The sequence below is a fragment of the Idiotropiscis lumnitzeri genome, unplaced genomic scaffold, assembly GCF_059441095.1.
Source record: "Idiotropiscis lumnitzeri isolate Australia: NSW breed Sydney's pygmy pipehorse unplaced genomic scaffold, RoL_Ilum_1.0 HiC_scaffold_119, whole genome shotgun sequence".
NCBI lineage: Eukaryota > Metazoa > Chordata > Actinopteri > Syngnathiformes > Syngnathidae > Idiotropiscis > Idiotropiscis lumnitzeri.
In genome coordinates, this window is record NW_028283657.1 from 40,039 (window position 1) to 47,955 (window position 7,917).

Here is a 7,917-nt window from a genome sequence, read left to right on the forward strand (position 1 = left end):
GCGAAAACCTCACATTAGGGAAAAATTCCCCTCCTCCCTTCCGGCGTAGAATGAGATCCTCATAATTTGATGACCATCAGGGAATAAAACTTGTCCCTGGGGTGACTTGGTGGAGGCCCTTGCCTCGTTGTAGGAGAGGACAGCCGTCCTTACCTCCCGGATCTTCGTGTATGGTGTGTGTGTGTGTGCACGTGTGTGGACAGGGGCAAGAAGTCCATGTGTTTTTACGTTTTAGTGTCCAGTTTGAGTTCGTCATTCTCAACATTAATCAGGTTGTAACGGTACATTTGGGCAACAAACCTACGATTAACCATCATCTTTGTCATAAAAATAATGCAACATGAACAGACTAAACATAACAAAATGAAAACTATAATTATCCCTATATATTGTTTTTTTAAATTCTTCATAGTGGTCATAACATCAATAATTGTTTCATTTTTATTAAAAATTTAAATGCAGTAATGTACTCCAATCAAGGCTGATATTCCTTTGTTATGTACGTCATTAATTTCCAAACAATATCTAATCTTTTTGTTCTGTGGCTTCAACATATTTATCATCTCATCAATATTAGCACCACAGAGTACTGAGTTTCGAGATCCTCACAATAGTCGTTCTCAAAATGATATTTTTTTTATCAATTTAGCTTTGTTAAGGTAAGATATTTTATTGACAATCTAACATTAATATGCAAAGAACATGTACATTAGTACGAAATGTAAAAAAAAATTGTGGTGGGGGGGGTGCGAATTGTTTTCTTCTTGGTAGGGGGGGCATGACAGGAAATAATTGAGAACCACTGGTCTAGTCACACACCAGCTCGGGTTCATTCCCTACCAGAGAAATGACATTCCATGTCCCCAGAGCTAGGCGCTTTATGTTGCCGGGGATTGGACTGCCTTTGACTGCCTCCTAGCTCAAAGGAAACCCAAATTCTTTGGTCCCGCCCACTGGTAGTGAGCCGAAGCCCTTGTATTAAATAATAAATAAATACATAAAATAAAAAAATTAATAAATTTAAAAAACGGACCGATCCACTGCTTGGGTTAGTTTGACCCACCTTGAGATCCGTTCCCACTCAGTGACAGTGTCTACAAGCCACTGCCACCAGGCCAGTGAACCGACATCCAGGCAGTGACAAAAAACGTGATCAAATTACATTGCTCATCATAAGGTGTTTGTGAGACGCTCTTTGTATGTTTCCTCAATTAAGACCTGTTTTCCATTGGTGTATTTGAAAAAAGTGGTGAACCTGTTAAATTCACTACAAAACGTTAAGAAGATGAAAGTAATGTTTGAAGGAATATTATTTTTCTATCGACATGCCGGCGGGCGGGCACAGATAGAGAGTGATAAAGCAGCACCACCCGCGCGGGGCGTGCTGACGAAAAGGCAAGCGCTCCTCCTCTCATCGCGTCCTTATTAAGACAGAAAAAAGACGCTGTTGAATTTGACCTATTCGCAGTTCGAGCAGGTGCTTAACGCTGGAGAATATCACCACTTCGAAGTTCGAACTGCTGTTGAAACGGAGAGGTAAGTGTTTTTCGTTTGTTTTTATTCAAAACATGCCTCGAGTGCATTTGTTCATGGTTAGAGATAGTTGTGTGGAAAACACTATACAAAGTAGCACCATGGATGTGGGCCTACAACACTGGCCTAGCAAACATGTGCTCCTACATCGACATAATTGACGAGCTCCAGTTAAGCATTGAATAATTATAAAACGTCATGGTGCTTTTACTCATTTAAAGAACTAAACCGACGCGTATTTTCATCCGGTGGTCAGGTTTGCATTGAATGTGAGCACGAGGGACGCTAGCTTGTTGCGTTAGCTTTGCGGAGCTAACAGCTTGCACTTTTGTTATAGAACAACAGAATGCAAGTACCATGATAATTTCTGTCATTAATTTTTGTGTAAGACACGATGTTCACTGGTTAATTACATGATTCTTAAAGCAAAGGTTACTGTGAATGCAATTTTGGTAAGATTTTTGTAGTCACACTGCATAAATCTGTCTGTCTGTTGTTTAAACTTCAATATAAACTATTATGGTTGAAATCATTAATTGGGATGGAGGGATTGATATTTTTTTAATTTATAATTTATTTTTCTTACACTGATATTGTTAAAACTCCATTTAGCCTATAGTATTAATAATTCTCAACACAAAACTGTCTTTTTTCTTTATAGAATAAACAATGCCTTCCCTGAGATGCAGGAAGTCCCCAAAGCAGGATACTATTGAACATGCAGTCAAGGGTCTGGACAAGACTGCGGAGTTAGAAGCGAAGTATATAAACTCATTTAAAGGTATGATGTTAACGCTTTTGCTAAGATATATTATTGTTTTCTGATAACCAAGCTGACATCGTTTTTTAAGTGGTTATTTTACATTAAGAGTGTCTTGACCTTTTCTTTTGTCAGTTTCAAGTTATTTCAGTGAGCGTGAAACCTGATGGTAGGAGTTCTATCTAAATTAAGGCTGTACTTGATGACGCCCTCCGGCATTTTTATACCACAATAGACCAGTGAACAAGTCCGATATTGATAGTCTAGTGTAAAGCACGTTATACGTCACAGAGATCACGTGACGCGATCCAATATGACTGTGTATACAGTGTATGTCATTGTTATGAAACTAAATAATCTTAAAGTTTTTTTTTTACGTAACCAGGTGCCATTGACATTTGTACTTTCAGTCCTAATACATACTGGCTAATGCAATGCTGGAAAATGAATTTTGGCTGGTCTGTTCCTTTAAAATCATAAAGAAGGGCTCTGCTCTATCCCTCACAAGAAGCAATGTTTCAAACCACCCTACATTAGTATAGTGGCCCAAATGAATATGATGACTCCTTATTTGTGTGCTTAAAAATATGACGAAGCTATCTTGATTTCCCTGTTAACTAGGTCGAGGAGTATTTACCAAGGCCCCTTTCAGGAAAGACGACTTTATTCTTTATTATGGAGTACAGAGGAAAATTGATAGATTCTGATAAATCTCAACGCAGGAAGATGGATGGAAGAGGCACTGTCTTTTTGTTTGACTTCCGCCGGCAAGAAAAAACTTGGAGGTGAGGCAAAGATTGAGATGTTATCTTATTTTTGTTTTTATTTAAAAAAATAAACACATACTCATCCCATAAGTGTTTGGGGAAAAATCATTCTCTAAGCAAAAATGTATACCGTATTTTCGCACCCAAAAGACGCGCCGTGTCAAAGGGCGCAACACCTGTTGAGGCCGCTATTTCTGTCTTTGTAACATATACTGGACGCACCGCCTGACAAGACGATAGCACAGCTGCTGTTAGCATAGCATGAACTTGGCAGAGCTGCCCACACTGACACAGCCGATAGCAGCCTACTATGCCCCAATAACATGAGCAATCACCCCATTGTTGCAGCAGACGCCAAGTCTCTATTGACAATAGCTGACAATGGCTCAGGCCAATATTAGGTGCATTGGCAATAGCCTACAAAGCAACGTCAGGGGAGGGACTTGGCTGCTCACCACACTCCTTAGAGTCACGGTTTCAAAAAAAAATAAAAAACTCATCATACAAGCAAACAATGAAACATAGAAATAAGATTAACACAAACATGTATCTCTCATGCCATCAATATACCCAAAAAAAATGAAAATAATACAAAAGCCACTCAGCCTTAGCTAATTCAAGCAATGCATTCTGGGAGCAGAGACCCACAATCCCATAGCTGTTTAGAGAGATTTGCATGGCTGTTTAAAGAGATGTGCTGTTATGCTTTGGACTTTTTGTCTGTTGTCTAAACCTGGGACGTTTCTTGCTTGCAATAACATAAATGATAAGACAGACTAAAACATTGTGGACAGCTGCCCTTTGTCCAGCTTTTTCCAACACCATCACCCAAACATTATAGTCAGATGGTGTATTTGTCACGGTCGATTGTAAGCATGGACAACTCACTCTTTGCCCAGCAGGGTGTGCTAACATGCACTTCCAACAGCTCGTTGATGACAAGGGCTGATGGACGTGAGTGGTACTTTGTCCATTTAATGGACGCATCGACTGACAGGGCGCTTTGTTTGCTTATGACTGCGAAAATACGGTAATTACTTTTATTCATGCGTTGAATCTGTACAAATGAAAATATAGACCATGAAGTCTCAAAGACAAGCTGTTAATAGGGTCTGATTCCAATAGAAATTTCTTGTATGATTTGATTTAGAAGATTTAAAAATTGTGGATTTCCTATTTTTATGTTTTGTGTACACAAGATTGTCTCAAAGATTAATTTCTGACATTGATTGAATAATTTTTATTTTTTTTTTTAAATCTATTTTAAGTGTTGATGCCGCTCAAGAAGATGGCAGTCTGGGAAGACTGGTTAATGATGACCACATGCACCCCAACTGTAAAATGAAGAAGAAGACAACAGAGGACAGACCACACCTCTGTCTGTTTGCGCTCCGAGACATTGATGTTGGCGAAGAAATAACTTAAGACTATGGACCAGCTGGCCTTGGAGAACACAGGTTTGTAAGATGCATCTTTAAGTACAATAACAGAGCCCACTTGTGGTGTTCTGGTGATGTAGTTTCCAATTAGTTTGGCAATCTAATAAATGTATGTTGAGGTTTCTATGGAAGTTGAACATGCTGACTGACTGGGGGAGTTCTCCATTGTCCACTATCTGTAATTCAAATTTGTGGGTCTGAGTCAAAGTTTGGCTCTTCAGGAACAACGAACTGGTCAGGGAGTGACAGTATTACAAAGTTCTGCGTTACTCTTTTCTGGGCGGTGGCCCTGTTAGGCCATCATATGCCATATTGCAAATATCCCCATTGTGGGACTAATTAAGGACATCTTTATGTTGTGGTTTCCCTACCAGAACCAGCACCAACCCTGTATATTCATGATATAAAACACTGTTTCAATTTGATATTTAGCCTTTCTATACTGTAAAAATAGAAGACCCCAGGCTTTCCTGCGCCCCCTTGCCCAATTGGTGGTGTTCAGGAGACAACCTGGGACTGAAATATCAGTCACAACCAGTGTTGTTTTCGTCACTGATGACTATGACGAAAATACTTCGTTAACGCCCCTTTTTTAATGACGATGACAAGCTAAACGAGGTTCTTTTATGACGAAAACATGACGTGATGTACATGAATTTTTTTCGTTGACGAGACAAAATTGTTAGCATGTGGTTCATAAATTATTTTATGTTGCTTTTAGTGAAATAAAGCCACAACAGTTGCCCAACAAAATGTTTTGCTTCTCTGCTTATTTTGGAGCAGTGAGCATTGATTCCACTGTTGCCACTTTTTTCTGTTTGTAATGAAGAATCCTTTGTAGTCCATCCAAAAGTCTTTGTTATTGGGTGGAAACCTTGAATGCCTTGTTTTAACTCAAATGGACTTAAACCCATCCATCCATCCATCCGTTATCTGTACCGCTTCTCCTCACTAGGGTCGCGGGGGGTGTTGGAGCCGATCCCAGCTGTCTTCGGCAGTAGGCGAGGTACACCCTTGAATTGGTGTCCAGCCAATCGCAGGGCATACATAGACGAACAACCATCCACGCTCACACTCATGCCTAGGGGCAATTAGAGTGTCCAAGCAACTTGCCATGCATGTTTTAAGAATATGGGAGGAAACCGAATTACCCAGAGGAAACCCATGCAGGAAGGCCGGAGCCAGAATCGTACCTACGACCTCAATATTGTGAGGCCATCCTGCTAACCAGTTGGGCCACCGTGCCGCTTGGACTAAAACCTTTGTGAATAAATTGACGAAAACTAGGGTAAAACTTTTTTTGCGTTTCCGTCGATTAAAACTGGACTAAAACCCTTTTTTTAGTTTTCGTTGACTAAAACTGGACTAAAACTATAACGAATTGGGATGACTAAATGTGATGTAAACAAATCAGCACTTTGTCCAAATGACTTGGACAAAATCTAAAATGCCTGCCAAAAACAACACTGGTCACAACACGCGTCTACAGAAGATTAATTGGCATGGGCGAAATTAATTAGTTTTATTTCATTCATGAGCTTATGTTTTGTTTTGGGTGGCTAAGGCTTAAAATGTGTAAAAATCTAATCCAACCTCAAATATAATTAATTCAATAAATTTATGATGCTACTAAAACATCGAAGCAGCCTCCTCCAGGCTTTACAGACTCAGAAATGGAGGTATGCGTATCGTGTACTCATCCTGTCGTGTCTCGAGATGTTAAAATTGCAGTTAGATAGACGTGTGCTGATTAGACAAGACTTCTAATATATCTGGTGTCACAGGATATTTGTCAGTGAATGTGTATGTCTGGTTTGAGGCTCACTCAGCTTTTTCTTGTGTTGTGGGGTCCAGTTGAGTTGAATTGCGTGTCAGGTATGTTGGCCATCTGACACCCAACTGTCAGGTTTGTGTTTGTGGGGACCCCGTAGAGCCATTTTTATTGTTGACATAAATCATAGCTAATCATCTTTTCCTTCATTATCATATGAAATACAGTTAGGAGTTGTATGTGCCTTTACTATGTTATAATCTTAGAACCTACCAGCCACTACAGGTGTCCGACAAGAAGACTTTTGGCTGTCCTGTGCTCCATTGCGCCCCTGGTGGCGTTCAAAAGACAACCTGTGACTGAAATATCAGTCACAACATATCTCTACTGAAGATTAATTGTCATGCGCTAAAGTAATTGGTTTTGTTTCATTCGTGAACTTGTTAGTTTTTGTTTTGGGTGGCCAAAGCCTAAAATGTGTAAAATTCTGATCCATTTTCTTTTTTTAATTCATTAAATTAATATTCAACTTGTTCATTAGGATGGAGGACAACCGACAATGACTGAATCGGCTGAGGTTGATGCCACCAGAACATCGAAGCAGCCTTCTCAAGTTTTGACAGACTCTGAAAAGGAGGTATGCGTATCATGTGGTCATCCTGTCGTGTCTTGAGATGTTAAAATTACAGTTAGATAGACCTGTGCTGGTTGGACAAGTTTTCTAATATATCTGGACATAAATCGTAGCTAATAATATTTTCCCTCATCATCATATGATATACAGTTATGCCTAGTATATGTCTTTACTATGTTACAATCTAAGAACCTACCAGCCACTACAGTTCTCTCATTGGGAGACTTAAGCTTTCGTCAGGTTGTCGACTGCTGCATTGCCCTCTTATTGGCTTTAAGTACACAACCTGTAACTGAATTATCTGTCAGAACAGAACCTATGTGTCTACAGCAGGTGATTTGGCATGTGGATTCTTCAGATTTTTAGAAAATAGGTAAAATTGTGATCAAAAGTTTAAAATGTCTAAAATTCTGGTATAGTTTGCAATAGTATATCTATTAAATCATTTCAAAACTTCTTAACAAGGATGGAGAACATTGGCTGTGACCGAATTGGTTGAGGTTTAGATTACCAGGACCATTGAGCAGCCTCCTCGGGATCTACAAATTTAGGAATGAAGATATGCATCCCATGTTACAATCCTGTTATGGCCCGAGGTTTTGAAGTTGCAGTTACATATTGGGCTGGGCGATATGGCTGATAAGTACATAGCGATATAAGTATTTCATATGGGTCCATCGATACACATTGAATTCTTTTTTTATATTATTTTATTTATTATCGTTTTTATTTTCCAATATTTTCACTGCCCTGTTAAAAAAACATTTAATGTAGTTTTCCTCCCGGGAGCTTTTTGTTACGGTCAATTAATTTTGTTATTACATTATTTTGTCATATCATTCATCAATATTTTAGTTTTTTTTTTTTTTTCAAATAGAATTAAGACCTTTTTCTGTGCAGATTCCTCTGGGGATTAAGTATTTAATGGGTTCTCAATTTTCTCTTGGACTCTGATGCAACCCAGTCTCCTCCCTTGGACAAAAAATATGGGCTGAATCTTCCTTGGAATAACG

General features: G+C 39.1%; 1 long non-coding RNA gene across 1 annotated transcript; it reads left to right on the plus strand.

The window, feature by feature from the left end:
- Window positions 1–1,388: 1,388 nt before the first annotated feature.
- On the plus strand, window positions 1,389–6,861 carry LOC148315112 (uncharacterized). The gene is made up of 5 exons (XR_015841258.1): window positions 1,389–1,536; window positions 2,195–2,314; window positions 2,915–3,078; window positions 4,329–4,517; window positions 6,812–6,861. It is a non-coding gene; the product is annotated as an uncharacterized LOC148315112 (long non-coding RNA).
- Window positions 6,862–7,917: the final 1,056 nt, after the last annotated feature.